The 19,500-nt window shown below is 37.0% G+C and overlaps 1 long non-coding RNA gene across 1 annotated transcript in view; it reads left to right on the top strand.

Annotated features, from left to right (window-relative positions):
- Positions 1-5,185: 5,185 nt before the first annotated feature.
- The window catches only part of LOC139740025 (uncharacterized), a 30,119-nt gene continuing 15,804 nt past the window's right edge, over positions 5,186-19,500 (top strand). The window contains exon 1 of the long non-coding RNA XR_011711536.1: positions 5,186-5,258. This is a non-coding gene — a long non-coding RNA (uncharacterized lncRNA). The remainder of the gene's footprint in view (positions 5,259-19,500) is intronic.

Genomic DNA, 19,500 nt, shown 5'->3' with positions numbered 1-19,500 from the left:
TTCAGACATGAGTGAACTCAAAAGTTCCTGATAAGATAAATAATACACACGTTCATGGCAGAAGTACTTGATTAAATAGTTGAAGTATGTGGGCTTACTCACAAGGAAAAACAAAGCTGTAGAATTGGATTAGAACAAAAATTGCGACGTGTGATTCTGGGATTTTTTCATAAAATATGCATTTTTGTCAATTTTTTCAGCTTTAAGGCATTATTTTTTAAGGAAATGCAGTAACAACAATACAAAGTATATATTTTCTGAAAGGCACAACCCTCCCCTACCAAATGATACCTAAAACTATGAAAAACACCCCCATGTGACAATTGTACAAGGGTTTGAATATCGCAAAGCCCGAAAATGGCCAATTGTATACATCGTTCAACGTTTTCACCCATATGATAGAAATAAGATTAGTAATGATAGTATAAATTATAATGATCAATGATAATGGGAAATTATGATAATTGGATGTGAGAATAATTTTAATTAACACGATAGAGTAGATTGTAACAGTATTATGTCATGAAGAAATTCCAAGAAGCCAGTTAGGGAGTAATGTCGTGATTTTTAATGAATATGAGTGGATAATGTTCGAAGTAAAGATGATTATATACGCATGTGCCTCATTGTAAAGCCAGGCTGACACTTCCACGATTCTGTGGCACGCATTGTCACGACTCGAGTCGTGCCAGTGCGCAAACTAGTCGTAAACTGGCGTGAAGTGTGCGTAGACCCGTCGTGACCTGCGTGCCATGTCGGGACGAGAATTTTGAATTGTTCAAAATTTTGGTCACGACTTGCCACGACAAAATCGTGGCCAAAAGTCGTGCAAGTGTCAGCCAGGCTTTATGCTGACGACGATGATGATTATGGTTTAAGAGGGCAAAGGTTTAGGGTTGGGGGTCGGGTGGAAATCCAGGAATCTGCTAGATTTATGTTGAATTTGTATTTGTTTTTTCAATTTTTGATATCAGCTAGTGTATGAATATATTTATAAATGAAGTCAATGGTTGGATGATTACATTGGAATTTTAATGTGTTTTTCATGTTTTGAAGTTTGATGTAAGCCATGGCGTTAAGGGGTTGGGATCAGGGGTTTAGTAATATATATATATATATATATATATATATATATATATACATATATATATATATTTCTTAAGATTTGAATGAGTGTTAAATGTTTCTTAGGGGCAAAATGTGTGAGTTCAAATGCCTACGGGCAATAGTACATGTTTTCACTGTTGTGTGCCCTGACCCTCACGTAGTCTCCATTCATTTCATTTTCATTTTGTGTGACGTGTATAGTACAGTGTATCCTTTGTAATGTTCATTGTTCATCTTTGTAATGTTTATGATATGTATGCTATATTCTTTATACCTGGTCGAATGAATAATAATATAGCATTCCCCGGTCAATTTCATACTTTTTTCATTCAAGTTCCTATTCCGAGCATTCAATTTCAAGTATTCCGCGCTCGCAGCACTGATTCAGCAATCAAATTCAAAATATTCACTATTGGAGCATTCAAATTCACTGTCGGAGCATTCAAATTGTCCGTCGGAGCATTCAAATTGAGTGTATGAATATAAGAACGACCCAAGTCCATGGAAGATCATTTCGAGTAAACTAAAAAAAACTTCATATCTTTTTTATTTGTCCAATAATATTCTATTTAATTGTGATGGGAAGGCAACATTGTATATACAAATTAGAACATATATTATTATGACAATTAACATTTACATTAATTGTGGAGAGGCCATTTTATGTGGTGGACTTGGGTCGTTCTTTGATTCATATGGACTTGGGTCGTTCTTTGATTCATATACATGATATTCTGCTCTAGAGATGGGAGAAGGATGAGAAAGGGCGCTATTATATGAATGTAAGAATGACCCAAGTCCTTCATTCTTATATTAATATAAGATTTAACTCATTCATTTCAGGCACTTCCGGGGGTAATTAGGATTTATCATTTACACACAAGATGAGTCCATGCATAAGCTACAATTTCCCATGTCAAACTGAATTTGGCCAAAAATTGGACTTGGGTCGTTCTTATATTCATATACTCAATTCACTATCGAAGCATTTCACATTATTTCACGTATTTCACAAATGAGCATTCAAATTCATGTCAATCTGGCGACGGAATCTTGTCAGTCATTCAAATTCTTGAATAGGCAACCATGTTCCAAATAAGTGCATTCAATTTAAGCAGTCCTGGCTTTAGTTAGTTTGGGACCGTGTAGTGTGTCTTTTTCATTTAGCTTTGAATGTATTGGGATCTATGATGAAGGTTATTAAACGAGTATAGAAGTCCACCCGATCACTGGAAAAAAAAATGAACTCGGGCTTCACGAAAAGGAATACACAGGCACACGTTCCTCGGATAGGACATACATGGAGGTCCCATGTGTGAGAGAGTCACAACTCATGTACGTAAAAGATCCCACTTCATTTATTTATCCTATGCAAAGAGCAGAGTGTTTAACCCGGTGAAGTGGTCCCACCTAATATCCAGCTGGACCCCATAGAAGACCAGGTATTGCAGCCATCTTCTTGATTGAAAATGAAACAAATAAACAAACAAACAAAAATTTAGCCATGTACACGATGTATATGCCTACAGACGAGCATGATACGGAATGTTGGTTGACACCTTCGGAAAAAAAAAGGCAATTTCGACTAGGCCTATATTGAAACTGATAGCATGAACATTGTATACGTTTTATTTGTTGTTTATTGCTATCTTATTGGTTTACTTTTTGCGGGACTATGTGATGTCATTGTGTGTCAGTTGTCTTCAAATTGATGCATTACCATTATGTGGTTAGTGTTTGGGCATTGTCAGCACACATGCATGTAAATTTGAATGCATGTTAAATTAATTTGAATGACAAAAGTATGAAATTGACCGGGAAAACCTATAACGATAATAATGATATTATGATCAACAGTTAATTGTTGCTTTGTGCTTTGAGATTTGAATCAGCATTGAGGAGAGTCACGCGTTCAGTAATGCGTTTTGTTTTTATTCTTGCCCAGTACTTCTTGTACATAGGCCCTACGCTGTGGTTGGCTAGCTGTTAACTTATATTCTGTTTGTGTTCTTTATTTACGTGTGGTTGGAAGTTGAAGTTAAGTAAACAAATGGTGTATAGTTCGTCCGACGTCAATATCACCATAACTACTAGACTTCGCCTCTTGCATCCTGTTTTACAGTTATTCTCGTCTTCTTTTAACAAAGACTGGTTACATTTATTATATATAATACACTCACATGGAAATTAAAGTATCATTATTCAATTGGAATGAGGTAAATCACTTGATTTGCATGTGACCTGGAGATTTTCTTTCTAATTATTTTTACTGCTTTCAAAAATATTCACATCGGGACCTGCTTGAGTAAACAAAACAGGGTTTATGCTTGCAAATCATGAAGCTCTCTACCACGACTTCAGTCACGGCTATTAATACCACAGCAAAATCCGGTACACTAACATTTTATTTGAAGTATGTATAGGTGCGGCATGTACACTTTTGTTCATGCAATGCCGCGTGAGCAGCCTACGCATGCGCAGAGTTGACTTTCGTCATTGCTGCTAATGGTTCTATGAACAGTGTACCGTAACATTTGTCATGTTATTCTATGTTCATATTTTCTTGTACTTCGAAACAATTGTTTTCTACAGTATGCTTTAGCCTAGATCGCATCATATCTTCCTTTACCACTATTTCAAATGCTTAACGGTAAAGTCATATGTCAAGCTTTGTATGTGTAAGTTGAACCTCGTTTTGCTTTATTTATCAAATGACTTTAATATGCAGTATGAGAAGACGGAAGTAAGCTTGAATTTGTAGGTATAAAAAAAGGCGCGCTCACGCTGGTAAGGAAGCGAAATTTTCTAATGAAGGAAAATCAAGAAACATGCACATGCAATATGCAAACAACAACAAAACACCCACACTTTATAGATGGATAGATAGATCGATCGATCGATCGATAGATAGATAGATAGATAGATAGATGTTGGTTTATTTCATGAAAAGAAAAATACATAGCAGCCCAGCGGCTTAATTGCGTGTTCTTTATATAGATATATACAAAGAAACAAAACAATACGATACAATAAACATTCTCATTAAACAGATGCAAAAAAGGTGAGCCTTATTACTTGTAAATATACTCCATATTCAATTCTCTTTCAAAATACAATATTCCATCAACAACTTATTACAAATAAATGATTACAACAGAAAATAAAAAACAATTGATTTAGAGTACCAAAAGATAAAATAGACCTGCAGTTGTATATACTCGTACATAATATACATAACATGATAATCATTCCTACCAAATTTAAAATCAAGTACTCAAACACTACATAGATTAACAATACACTAGTTGTCTTGTTTTCATGAAATGCCATTTTATAACCTACTTGAAAATATTCGAAAATTATTTCGAAAATAGAGGTTGATTTTTTATTTGATATTTTCGGGGAGCTTGTGGATTTACTGTTCCAGTGAATTTGTCTATGAGACAGTGTATTTTTCAGTAATTATTAATTTTGTTAACTCTTCACATTTTCCTCCTCATTTGTACGAATATTACGCATACAGTACTGTAACAGCTAATAATAATGTAAAATGATGATCATCAACTTGGAAAACTTGCACAATTGGGAGAGCAAGCCAGCTTGACCTTTCTCATGGGTCAAAGTTCAAATTGCGGTCCTTCATATTTTATATATTTGAATGAAATATATGATACAGAATGATGGTCGTAATATTTTTCATTTTATACATTGCTTTCATTTGTTCATCAATCCATTCACGGACCAACAATTCATGTGTCGACAAACGGGCTCTACTTTTTTATTTGTAATTTTCCTTGTCACTTCACGCTGACTCCCGGCCCTCCATCTTAGATGACTGAAGCTAGAAATTAAGCTTTGGAACAAATGAAGCACGTTATAGTACAGGTATCATCTATCTTTAGATCGGAGTCACGAGCAAACAACGCAACGACCTACCAGCACGTGACCAGTAGTTTCCATTCCTACCAATACCGCGCCTTCTCTTCCTCACCCCATCCCCACAGAAAGAAAAAAATATCACGCACGCCCTTTGTTGAACAGAACCTTGGAATAACATGCCGATATAAAAGCAGCAGTCCTCTTCGCGGAGTGTCCATATTATTGGTGTGTTCAGTGGTTGCTGTTCCTTCTACAGAGAACTTGAGTTATAGGTGAGTGTTATCGTGAACATCTTGCTTTCCATTCTAAACGCCGTATCCACCGTATCAAATCCTTAAAAGAGGACATTGCGACGTAAAAGTGATAAAATGATCATTCAAAAGCGATTGTATTCTTAAAGGCGTTACATCTTCTGTTGCTGATCCACTTGTTCATATTTTTAATTTATCAATTTCTAATGGTGTATTTCCTGATAAGATGAAACTGGCTAACGTAATTCCACTAATGAAGAAGGGTGACAAATCTGAAGTCAGTAATTATCGTCCAATATCATTATTATCATCGTTGTCCAAAGTTTTAGAGAAACTCATTTATAAGAGAACCATCATTTTTTTGAAGTTGCATAATATTTTGACTAATTCTCAATTTGGTTTTCGAGAGAAGCATAATACAACTCATGCTCTTTTAAATTTTGTTGATAAAGTAGCTCACGCAATTGATAATCACTCTCATTTAATTACTTTTTTCTTGGACTTCTCCAAGGCCTTCGATACGGTTGATCACGATATTCTACTCCACAAGTTATCACATTACGGAATATATACATGGGAAGGCCTTGGAGTGGTTCAAGAGTTATTTAGGATATAGAAGGCAATATGTTACAATTAAATACAATTATTCAATAATAAGAGAAGTGAATTTTGGCGTTCCAAAAGGAAGTTTATGAGGGCCACTATTATTTATGGCTTATATTAATGATTTTTGTCAGGCATCCAATGTACTGTCCTTTATCAATTTTGCTGACGATACAAGTTTATTTTTTTGCTCACAATGATGTTAAATGTCTTGTTCAAAAAGTCAATACTGAATTACAAAAAGTGAATAATTGGGTTAGAGCCAATAAATTGTTTTTTGAATGTCCAAAAAACGAAATATATGACTTTTAGTAATACTGTTGACACTTTGAGTACAGCTATAGTTTTGAATGATTTTCATTTAGAAGAGTTTCACTCTTCTAAATTGTTCATCCGACAAAAATCATTACTTATGTTATATTCGTCATTGATATTGCCTTATCTAAATTATGGTGTTTTAGTTTGAGGCAACACTCACCAGAATCTACTGGATAAAGTGTTCCTTCTACAAAACAAAGCTATCCGTGTCATCAGTTATCCTTTCATACCCTCCCACTCAAATATGTTATTTGCCGCTGATAAGCTGCTAAAAAATTAAAGATTTGTATTTATTCAATTTGGGACAATTCATGTATACGTACAACAACAACTCACTCCCCTCCATTTTCGATTCTATGTTTCAAAGAAATCAATCATTCCATGACTATCCCACTCGACGTTCCAATGAATTTCATTTACCTCTTTTACGAACAATTCTTGCTAAGAACACACGTATCTATACTGACCCAACTTATTGGAATTTTCTGAATAATGACATAAAAAAATGTACCCTCTATTAAAGTCTTTTTTTCATTGCAATTTTATGTTCCTACAGATTTGAATCAGCCTGTTCGCTCATTTTAATTTCTTTTCGAAGAATCTTGATTACAATGATATACTGTCACGTATTTTCTCGTCCCCGTTGTCCTGAGACACTTACTGAGTAGATTCGATTCTACTTGTATTACTTCCGCATCTATTTCTCTCTATTTTTCCGTATTTTCGTATCCTTTCCACGCATCCCATAATTTTTTTTTTCGATATAGCTCTGTCGAGGATCGCTGGATCTGTTTTGTCTTTCTGTCCATTGTATTGTCTTCCTATTATGTCAGTCTTGTTTCGTTCTGTCTTGTATTTTAGTCCCCCTTTATAAGTGTTGTCGTCCATGTCTCGTTTAATGTTCATTCGCCTGTGTATGTGTGTCTGTCTGTCACTCTGTCTTCTTATTGGGCTTCCAGACATTTTTTTATCTTATTTTTTTCCCAATCTTTTCCCCCTTTTTGCATCAGTTCATTTTCTATTGACATTCTGTACCTGAGGGGCCCACATTCTACAAGCATTGCCTTTTTAGTGGGTCCCTCCATTTTTCGATATTTTGTGTAATGTTATATTCGTCTCTATCACTTCAGTCAATTTTCATTGCAACATATTTGTTACCACAAGAATCCATAATTATGTTTTCTCAATTTACTTTGTTTTGATTATGATTATGTAACCTTATTCTTTGTTACCAAAGAAAGTGAAATGTCTAGGATCTTTAAGAAAAAAAGAAATAAAGTTTGAATTGAATTGAATTACTGATTACGTTTAGCGTAAACCCGGAGAATTAAAAGAAATTGCTGTTGAACTGTTGATATATACATTCTAACCTTTTAGATACGAATTTACTTCATTTTATTTTCAACTTCGAGCAACATTTGTGAATGAATTCATTATAGAAATGGTTTCATTGCTAACAGGATGCATTTTCTTTTTAAAAGTTATAAGGAAAAAATATATTTAGGGTACTTACAGTTGGAATAGGAAAGGGAATACGCCCTGTTGTGCAGGCCCTGCAGTCGCAGCGGACGACTATAATTAACTCCCCCGAAACCCACGAAACGTTTTGAATTTTCAACCGTCATCGAGGCAGTGCGAATCGGGCGTTCTCATTTTCGCTAAAATTTCACCTTCTCATATCTCCACTATAGATTGACCGAAATCGCTCAAACTTTCAGTATCAATGTAAAATTATAATTTCTATCTACATACCAAAAATCACGAGAAACAATCGAGAACTTTTTAAGTTATTCAACATTTCAGATTTCGCTGTCTCGGAAAACTACCGTCCGATTATTTACAGACACATCTGGACGCATCACTGAATATTCATGAAACTTGACATACACATATATAGGCCTAAGATATGTGCGGACGTAAATGTAGCCCTGTTCGTTTTGCCGAAGACCTTTTTTTTTGAATTTACAAGTGAAAATAAATGAAGTATCTTGTCAGAAATCTCGGAGCAGCAAACCAGATTCGTCGTCGTCGTCGCAGCATATTCTTGTCAGAGCGTAGCTTCCCTCACGGCATCATGATACAAACGTCTGTTTTGAGCCATTCTAGTTGCTTTCTCCATAGAACCAAATGTCTCCCTCACCGTTCTGTCCCATCTATATCTTGGTCTCCCTCTACTACTAACCGGAGGGCCAAACCCCAAAAACTCGCTTATTTAACGAGTGAGTTGCACTCTCTCTACAAACTAAGTAGACCATGCTTATTTTCAAGATTTTATTGTAACAAACAACATTTCACTGGTCTACCTCAAAAAATTTGTTGCGAAAGCTTCCAAATCCAAGATGGCGTCCAAAATGGCCGCCATATTTACTGAATTTGTTATTTGAATGATAGAATTCGACAGAAACATCAGATTTCAACAAATGTGATGTCATATGAAAGTGAATAAAATTTTTAACAAGTTGATACCATTTTTGTGGGTTATTGTGATAACTGGATTGAGAGTTTAAGGAAAAAACACTATTTTTTTATATTTTTCTGAAAAAAGGAAAATCATGAAAATGCTTGATTCAGCATAAATCAGAGAATGAGTAAAGGATTATCTTGAAAAGTTTCAGGGATTTTCTTTGACAAATAATTAATATTTCGAGAAAATTAGGGGTCAGTACCGCTTTTTGTTCAGGAGTAACAATGTCTCAAACTTGAAAACTCACGTTGTAAAAATGGGCATTTTAGTTGTGACAAGACATTGCTGGTCATAAAAAAGTCTGCGCGCATGAAGACTACTACACGCACCACTGGCACTGACGCGTGTAGCAGTGTCAGTGGTTCGCGTAGTAGTCTTAGCAAACGCAGACTCTTGCTTTGACAAACAAGGGTTTGTGCCTGCAAACTAACTTTTCATACCAAGTGGTAGCTTAGGTGACGCTGATCGCTATTATTTCAAAGTGTACCACCAAGAATGATTACCGCACGAAATATCAAACAACTTAATGAGAATATGTTTCTTACAGACCTAGAAGAATGTTTGAAAAATATTGTCTGGTCGCAAGATATTCGTGGAATATGGGATATGTGGAAAGATATGTTTGTTCAGTCATGTGACAGACATGCTCCACTAGTCACAAAGAGAGTTAGAGGGAATAAGACACCTTGGGTTTCACCTGAGTTCATATCTCTGTCAAGTGAAAGGGATCGGTTACGAGAGAAGGCCGAAAAGTCAAAGACCAAACTAGACTGGCAGTTGTACAGAAATTGTCGTAATTATGTTAATAACCTCCGCTTCAGACTTAAGAGAGATTTCTGTAAAACTCAAATAGTTTCAAATAAAAACAATCCAAGGCAATTGTGGAAAATTCTGAAAGAAATAGCGCCCACCAGTGTGAGGTTCACCCCATTGAGTCTGTCACTTGGTGATGAAGTAGAATGTGATCCCCTCAAAATTGCAACTATGTTCAACAAGTATTTTGTATCAATTGGGAGTGAACTTGTTTCAAAGTTCCATTTGCAAAATCAGTCACCTGTTTTATTGTCAGATAGAGGACATGCTATGAACACATTTACTTTGACTGACATTGATAAAGAATTTGTTGAAAAGGAACTAAAATCCATTGAAGCAACCAAATCCTCTGGTCTAGATGGTTTTAGTAGTCATTTGCTCAGGTTGGCAGCACCTGTCATAGCACAATCAGTTACAGAGATGTATAATTGTTCCATTCGAACAGGTGTTATCCCCCCTTGTTGGAAACGGGCAAAAGTAACCCCAATTCACAAAGGAGGAGACAAGACTAACATTGACAATTATCGTCCAATTTCAGTACTACCTGTTATTGTCAAGATACTTGAAAAAAGTGTACACAACCAACTCCATGATTACTTTGTTGACAATGGTCTACTTACCCCCCATCAGTCGGGTTTCAGAAAGGGCCATTCCACTCATACTGTTTTGACTTTTGTTACTGACCTCTTATTGAGGAATATGGATAGAGGAAGTTTTACTGGTCTTGTCTTCCTTGATATAAGGAAGGCATTTGACACAGTAGATCATGCGATATTACTTAGGAAGTTACAAATGTACGGTATTGAGGGAACAGCTCTTAAGTGGTTTACTTCCTACTTAAATGAGCGAACTCAGTATACTGTTGTTCAAAAAAAGAAATCTGCCATTCATGAAACAACGGTTGGAGTACCGCAGGGGTCCATTTTAGGACCTCTGTTGTTTACTATTTTCATGAATGACCTGCCAAGAGTAGTTGATGAATGTGATATAATGATGTATGCAGATGATACTGTTATGATGTTCAGTGATCCAAATCCTGAAAGAATAGAAATGGTTTTGAACCGAGAACTCAAGAAAGTGAAGTCTTGGTTAGATGAGAATCACCTCACACTCAATGTAGATAAAACACAGATACTTGTTGTTGGCACACAACAGAAGTTTGTTCAGTCCAATCTGAATATGGTCGTTAAGGTGAATGATGTAATTATCAAACAGGTCCAAAGTGTGAAGTATTTAGGGGTCTGGATGGACCAGCATCTTAGCTGGCAAGAGCAAATCAAATATACCTCAAAAAAGATAGCAGCCAGATTAGCATTACTCAGACGAGTTAGAAAATATCTAACTCTTGACAGCGCTAGATTGCTTGGTAATGCACTGGTCTTACCTTACTTTGACTATTGCTGTAATGCCTGGACGAATTGCAATCAGCGCAACAGGTCGATACTGATCAAACAACATAAACAAATGGCAAGGATAATACTGAAAGCAAATCCTTTAACACCTTCCTCTCAAATGTTCATAACTTTGCACTGGATTCCCATGGAGGAACGTTGGCGGTTCCATCGGGCTAAGCTCTTATATGATGTAATTAATGGTTCTGCTCCATCCTATTTGATTGATCGCTTCACGCTATGCAGTAGTACACATCGGTACAGGACAAGAAGGGCGGGCACCCATGGTCTTGTTTTGCCTAGAGTCACCTCTGAGAGTGGGAAAAGGGCTTTTTCTTTCTCTGGAGCTATGCTTTGGAATGCACTTCCTGCAATTATACGCAGTTCTCCTTCAAAAGCTACCTTTTGCTGTAATTATTTGAAACATTTCGCCTCATAACCTGGGTTATTTGTTATCTGATATTTATGTTGATCTTGTTAGATCCATTTTCTGTAATCTCTGTTGTATATTTCTGTAGTGTTATTTGTCTGTTTCGTTTGACTTTTATGAATGAGTTTGTGACACAGGGCCTCTAGGGAGAACAGTGCGTTGACTACTGATAGGGCCACCCTGTATAAATATGACTAAATAAATAAATAAATAAATAAATTGTTCTGAAGCAGATCAGATGAAGCAAAAATATCTTTCAAATAGAGATAGAAGCTGGAAACAACCTGGCTTTAGAAAGTTTCTGACAAAATTTGGATCAATCACTCAAAAAAAAAATCAAGATTGCAGGCCATCAAAGCTGACATAGTGTGTTTCGCCAGAGTAAATGTATCATTTCGATTTTGATATAATTTTGTCTGTTTTACTTATATGGTTTGTTTATATGGTTTTTATATAAATTTGAAACTTGTAATGCTATTTCAAACCATCTTAGGTTTTTATGGAGACATTGTTCAGAATGCACCGTAAATAATTCTCTAAAAAGTAAAAAAAAATAAATCAAATTAAAAATGTTTACGAAAAACATGTAGAAATTAACATCTTTCCCATATAATCAATATTTGGAGAAAATTAGAGGTCAGCATTGTATTTGGTTCAGGAGTTGTAATGTCTCAAACTTGAAATCTCATTTTACATAATATCATGTTTTTACACGCATCTGTTTCCAAAGATGTCACAGAGGGTCAAATCCAAGTTTGTGCTTACTTTTCGAGTTCCACTCTCTCTATAAATAAGACCATACATAAAATTACTAAACGTACTAAGCAATGTTTCGTAAGTACACCTTAGTAGATTTGTTACAAAAACCTCCAAAGTACAGATGCGGTCCAATAGCGTCGCCATTTTTATTGAAATTAACATTTCTATTGAAAGAGACATCGGATTGCAGAAACTTTGATGTCATGTGAAGGAGAGTAAAACTTCCTAAAAGTTGATACCACTTTAGCTGTGTATTGTGATAAATGGGGGGGGGGGGGGGGGGGAGGATATTCATATTTTATATTGTTTTGAAGAAAGAATGAAATGTAAAAATGCATGATTTAGTATTTATCAAAGAAGAACCGAATAATTATTTTGAAACCTGCGATAGTGATTGCGATTTACTGAGAGGAGACATAATTCATATTTATGGAATTACAAGCAATATCATACACCGTTGACAAGTTAATATCTAAAACTTGAAAAAAGATATATCTATATGCATTATAAATTTTGCATACAATGTGTTTACATGGTCACATGTATACATGGTCACATGTAATACTGTAATGGTCTATTGACTTACAAGTGCCTGCAAACTATCTTTTCATGCCAAGTGGACAGGTAGGTGACACTGGTCGCTATTACTGTAGCATTTCATGGTAGATTGTTCTGAGGCAGATAAGATTGAACATTGAACAAAAAGTATTTTCCAAAAAGAGATAGGAGCTTGGAATTTGGCACAAATTTTGCCAATGTGTCATATTTAGCGACAAAAATAGTATCCGCACAAAATTCAAGATGGCAGTAATTGATTGAGGTTGTCGTTCAAGGCATTATTTACCATAAGTGCACGTAAAACCAGAACCCACCTTTAGTTAATTCCTCAAACTAGTTCTAAACTGTGAGTTAGGGATAGAACAACTAATGTACAAACTTAAATCAGTATAATCAATGCAAATATTATTAGATATACTAAATAGATCTGATAAGAACGGGTTTTTTTTTTATACTTGGCTGTCAACAGTTATCATGGTTATGGTTTCTTGTTCGAAATGGTGATATCTTCGTATAGTCTTTATTTTAATTTTTATACATGGTAGAATGTTTTGTGATACAACCAACCTGCACATATAAATCGAATGTGATATCTTTGCCAATGGTAAACAATACATTATGTGTGTTGCGTCAAAGTTAAATCTCAACTTATGATTTAATATATTCTTTTAATCATCTTATATTGCTTTCTATTATATGTTTCTATACACCCGAACGATATTGTATAGTGTAAACCATATTGAGGGTCTTTTTTTTTTGGGGGGGGGGGGTGGAACTCATTCCAGTGGAACTCATTTTGGGTAAGGCCCAATTTTTAATGAAAAAGAAATGCTTCTATATCAAAGATATGCTTTTTTTTACTTGTATGCTACTCTGCTGTTGCAGAAACGTGAATAATGATGGTACTATGTGTAATAATGTCCGTAGATCCTTGTTCTTGAAAGCCCTTCTGATCCCACCCCCCCCCCCCCCCGAAAATCCGACATGGCGGCAATTTCTCAAATTTGCTTTTAAATGTCTTGTGCGAAATCATTTTTCAGTATATTTTTCGAATAAAACTGTCCAAATTTATTTTTCGTGCTGTATATTCACATTTACAAATAAGCATGCTGAAACTGTATTTACTGTTATTAGATTTTTCTTACATTGTTTTTAGGCTGATTTCATGTTAGTTATAGTGTCACAATTGATCTGAACATAGGCCATTGTTAGATGCTTTCCCATAGTAGATATCAGAATCACTCGAGAGTGAAAATGTTCATTTTCATTCATTTTAGAGTGACCTCAGGGATCACTCAAAGAATGACGAGTGGTCCCTAAGGTAACTCTAAAATGAGTGAAAATGAACATTTTCACTCAAAATTCACTCTAATTTCACTCTAAATTCACTGTTTTCTGTTAATCACTCTTTCAAAAGTGAATACTTCCACGCGATTTTTTCTCTTTTTTGGAGAGTAGAATATCACTGGTCTTAAAAATGTCTCTATAAATACCTAAGACGGATTGAAATAGCATTACAATGTTTGAAATATGTAAAAACATATAAATAGATAGCACAACAGACAAAATTATATGAAAACTAGAGAGGGGCCGTCAAAGGCGGCAGACCCACGCCTTGTACAAAGTCGGGGTAAACATAATGTGCATTCGGTCATCTACCAGAATTCGGTCACTTAATTGCCGGTGTGCTTTATCACCAGCCAGTGAGTTCTACCAAAGATCGTACACTGAAGTGTACGATCTTTGGATCTACAGTCACATCACAAGCAAATCACATCATTTCACAACAGGAAAGTCCTTTAGTCTCCTCCAAAAATCCATCGAAAATCCCAAATTCCACCGTCAAAAGTGCAGAATCGGAACTTTTCCAAGCGCGCGCGAATTAAGTCCAGTTTTAAGAGTATTGTCTACGCGACGGGTCGCCGAAACAGCGCTAAAAATCGAGAAATACGCCGTTTTCTTTCGGGATATTTTGATTATAGCAAGCCGAGAGTGTGATGATATCAAAAGTCGTATGAGTGTACGATCTTTGATGGTATCCACAAAAGCGCAAAAGAAAAACAAAATTTACGTACCCCCTAGGCAATTACCCCTATGATTAGTGTCTACGGGCATTATTCAATGCAAGGGTTGAATGCAAATGTCTACTGCAACAGTATTCGGTCACCAACGAGCGCCGCAACGTCCCCGATGCAATTTTGCACCGACAGTGTAGAGCGCGATGCATTTTCAGCGGCCTTGCACACGCATTGACATTGAGCGCGCATATCGTGCAGTGTGACTGCGACCGAGCAAATGCTCCTCCAACGAAAAAAACAATCAATGTTAATTTGAAAAATCATCAAAATACGGGCCAGTTTGTGACGACGGAGAACGAACTTTCATAAATCTAGAAGGACATAGTCCCTCAAATAGGCCTAAACGTAAATTTCGGAATTCTTACGAACATTTGAGCAGCGAAGTCGGATCGTTTGGGAGTTTATGTTTTCGTATGGTAGCGGAAAATCGCAAAGTGAGAAACGGGAAATTTTCGGAGTGGTCACTATACCATGGGGTCAAAACTTCAAGGTCACTCAGAATTTGCAAGGGTCAACCGATTAATACCAAAATCTAATCGATTCTTTCCTGCCATTATCCAAACATCCCCTGAACATGTCGTGCAAATCCGTTTACCCGTTCTCTTGTTATCTTGTACACAAACAAACAAACAAAAAACAAAAAAACAAAAACAAAAACAATCAAACTAGAGAGGGGCCGTCAAAGGCGGCAGACCCACGCCTTGTACAAAGTCGGGGTAAACATACTGTGCATTCGGTCATCTACCAGAATTCGGTCACTTAATTGCCAGTGTCCTTTATCACCAGCCAGTGCGTTCTACCAAAGATCGTACACTGAAGTGTACGATCTTTGGTTCTACAGTCACATCACACGCAAATCACATCATTTCACATACGGTAACACTCATTCACCACAGGAAAGTCCTTTAGTCTCCTCCAAAAATCCATCGAAAATCCCAAATTCCACCGTCAAAAGTGCAGATTCGGAACTTTTCCAAGCGCGCGCGAATTAAGTCCAGTTTTAAGAGTATTGTCTACGTTACGGGTCGCCGAAAAAGCGCTAAAAATCGAGAAATACGCCGTTTTCTTGCGGGATATTTTGCTTATAGCAAGCCGAGAGTGTGTTGATATCAAAGGTCGTATGAGTGTACGATCAAACAAACAAACAAACAAACAAGCATACGGAACCCTTTACATAACCCCCTGCCGATTTTCATCGGCGTGGGTAACAAACAAACAAACAAACATACGGAACCCTTTACATAACCCCCTGCCGATTTTCATCGGCGTGGGTAATCATGATAATACATTTAATTTGGCGCGATAAACTATGTCAACTTTGATGGCTGTCATCTTAATTTTTTCTTTTTTTGTGGTTGATCTGAATTCTGCCTTAAAGGACAAGTCCACCTTCATATACATAAGGATTGAGAGAATGCAGCAATATTAGTAGAACACATCAGTGAAAGTTTGACTTTACTGTTTAAATAAAGTGCACATTTCTTCGACTTGCGACTGACGTATGTTAAGGGTAATATTATTCCCCCTGCCTTCTGAAAGAGAGAAGTCGTGTGTTCTTTTGTTATGCGAGAAAAATGGAAATACAGTTGTATGTTGAATTTTCTTTATTCTTTCTTTATATCGTTGTACTCATGTGACATCACAAGCTATAGTATAATAAAAGTCTTTCCATCCAGCCATGACTAAGTAGAAACTTCAAAAATTCATACTTTTTAACAGATTGTCTGATTTTGCTCAAACTCTCACTGATGTGTTCTACTAATATTGCTGCATTCACTCAACCCGCATGTCTATGAGGGAAAACTTGTCCTTTAAACTATCTATGACAAGATTGGTGCCAAGTTTCAAGCTATACTACCTCTATTTGAAAAAAAATATATATATATTTTTTTGCTTCATCTCATCTGCTTCAGAACAATCTACTTTGAAATAATAGCGATCAGCGTCACCTGAGCTACCACTTGGTACGAAAAGTTAGTTTGCATGCGCAAACCCTTGTTTGTCAAAGCAAGAGTCTGCGTTTGCTAAGACTACTACACGCACCACAGTCACTGCTACACGCGCCAGTGCCAGTGGTGCGTGTAGTAGTCTTGACGCGCGCAGACTTTTTTTATGACCAACAAGGTCTTGTCACAACTAAAGTGCCCATTTTTTCAAAGTGAGTTTTCAAGTTTGAGACATTATTACTCCTGAACAAAAAGCGGTACTGACCTCTAATTTTCTCGAAATATTAATTATATGTCAAACAAAATTCCTGAAACGTTTCAAGATAATCCTTCAGTCATTCTCTGATTTATGCTGAATCAAGCATTTTCATGATTTTTCTTTTTTCAGAAAAATATCAAAAATGAGTGTTTTTTCCTTAAAATATCAATCCAGTTATCACAATAACCCACAAAAATGGTATCAACTTGTAGAAACTTTTATTCTCTTTCATATGACATCACATTTGTTGAAATCTGATGTTTCTGTCGAATTCTATCATTCAAATAACAAATTCAGTAAATATGGCGGCCATTTTGGACGCCATCTTGGATTTGGAAGCTTTCGCAACAAATTTTTCGAGGTAGACCAGTGGAATGTTGCTTGCTACAATAAAAACTTGAAAATAAGCATGGTCTACTTAGTTTGTAGAGAGAGTGCAACTCGACCTCTGTTTTAAGGTTTTGGCCCCCCGGTTATACGCTTTCCAGGGAATTGGGCCATAAGGACTCTCTTTTCCATCCTACTGTGTCTCATAATATGCCCAAAATATCCAAGCTTCTGTTTCTTTACATACTTCAGTAGCCAGTCACTCGGTACATTGAGTACCTTTGTGATGTCTTCATTTGTTCGTCGTTCCACCCACGGGACTCTCAAAATTCTGCGATAACATTTATTTTCAAATGCACAGATTCTTTTCTAATCTGCCTTCCGTAGAACCCAAGCTTCGGATGCGTAGGTTGCAATTGGGAAAATGCCAGATTAATGACGTCATATTCTAAGAAAAACTGATTTGCGCTTGCGTAATGAATGGACTTTCCACGCTGCTTCGATCCAATGAGCTGATTGGTCGATGCAATGCAGCGTATACTGTTACTGAGCGATGCGAGGTGGCTACTGCGGATGTCTTGTACACTGCACATCACATGCATGCTATGAGAGTGGGACGCGGGGTGTCGATAAGTACAATCATGGTACCAGTGCGTTGCAGGGGACTTCGCGTTCGCCACCTCAAAAACAAGCACTTACGTTATCAGAACTGGCCTATTAAAAAGAATGTAGCTAATATTTGAATATCTGTCAGCTATGATACCAGTTGCAAATTCATGACATTGGATTATTCGGACTTACCGCAGATTTTACTGCACTAGTAAGTTACATTTACAACTAGAGAGGGGCCGTCAAAGGCGGCAGACCCCCACGCCTAAGTACAAAGTCGGGGTAAACATAATGTGCATTCGGTCATCTACCAGAATTCGGCCACTTAATTGCCAGTGTGCTTTATCACCAGCCAGTGAGTTCTACCAAAGATCGTACACTGAAGTGTACGATCTTTGGTTCTACAGTCACATCACACGCAAATCACATCATTACACATACGGTATTAACACTCATTCACGTACAGGAAAGTCCTTAAGTCTCCTCCAAAAATCCATCGAAAATCCCAAATTCCACCGTCAAAAGTGCAGAATCGGAACTTTTCCAAGCGCGCGCGAATTAAGTCCAGTTTTAAGAGTATTGTCTACGCGACGGGTCGCGGAAAAAGCGCTAAAAATCGAGAAATACGCCGTTTTCTTGCGGGATATTTTGATTATAGCAAGCCGAGAGTGTGATGATATCAAAGGTCGTATGAGTGTACGATCTTTGATGGTATCCACAAAAGCGCAAAAGAAAAACAAAATTTACGTACCCCCTAGGCAATTACCCCTATGATTAGTGTCTACGGAAATTATTCAATGCAAGGGTTGAATGCAAATGTCTACTGCACCAGTATTCGGCCACCAACGAGCGCCGCAACGTCCCCGGTGCAATTTTGCACCAACAGTGTAGAGCGCGATGCATTTTCAGCGGCCTTGCACACGCATTGACATTGAGCACGCATATCGTGCAGTGTGACTGCGACCGAGCAAAATGCTCCTCCAACGAAAAAAACAATCAACCAAAATCAATCAAACAAATCGCAAAGTGAGAAACGGGAAATTTTCGGAATGGTCACTATACCATGGGGTCAAAACTTCAAGGTCACACAGAATTTGCAAGGGTCAACCGATTATCACCAAAATCTAATCGATTCTTTCCTGTCATTATCCAAACATTCCCTGAACATTTCGTGCAAATCCGTTTACCCGTTCTCTTGTTATCTTGTACACAAACAAACAAACAAACAAACAAACAAACAAAAAACAAAAACAACCAACCAAACAAACAAACAAACAAACATACGGAACCCTTTACATAACCCCCTGCCGATTTTCATCGGCGTGGGTAACAACGAATTCCTGGTACGAGTTACGATCAGAGTACAGCAGTGCCGTACGGCACTGAAGTACAGTTGACGTGAGAGCGACAAAGATGTGGGTACGTGGGACTGTACCCTGTCTTCCCGTGTGCTAGAAAAAGTGCACCACTTTCGATCATAGGCGTACCCAGGATTTTTTGGAGGGGGTGTTCAGTGGCGTACCGTGGGTCAAGACATTGGGGGGGGGGGCGCACCTCATGGAAGCAACATCAGAATTGCATAACTGTACAATTAAATGCGAGCAAGCGGAGCGAGCGAGCTTGAAAATTTTGACATTTTACAGCCCCAAACTGCCGTTTGTAGCTATATATAATAATATATGTATTTGCTTTGGAAATTAAGGGGGTT

The sequence above is a fragment of the Diadema antillarum genome, unplaced genomic scaffold, assembly GCF_040938485.1.
Source record: "Diadema antillarum isolate AM-2024a unplaced genomic scaffold, OU_Dant_1.0 seq00000826_RagTag, whole genome shotgun sequence".
NCBI classification, from domain to species: Eukaryota; Metazoa; Echinodermata; class Echinoidea; order Diadematoida; family Diadematidae; genus Diadema; species Diadema antillarum.
Note: the sequence above shows the minus strand (reverse complement) of the source record. Positions and strands in the feature narration are given on the sequence as shown.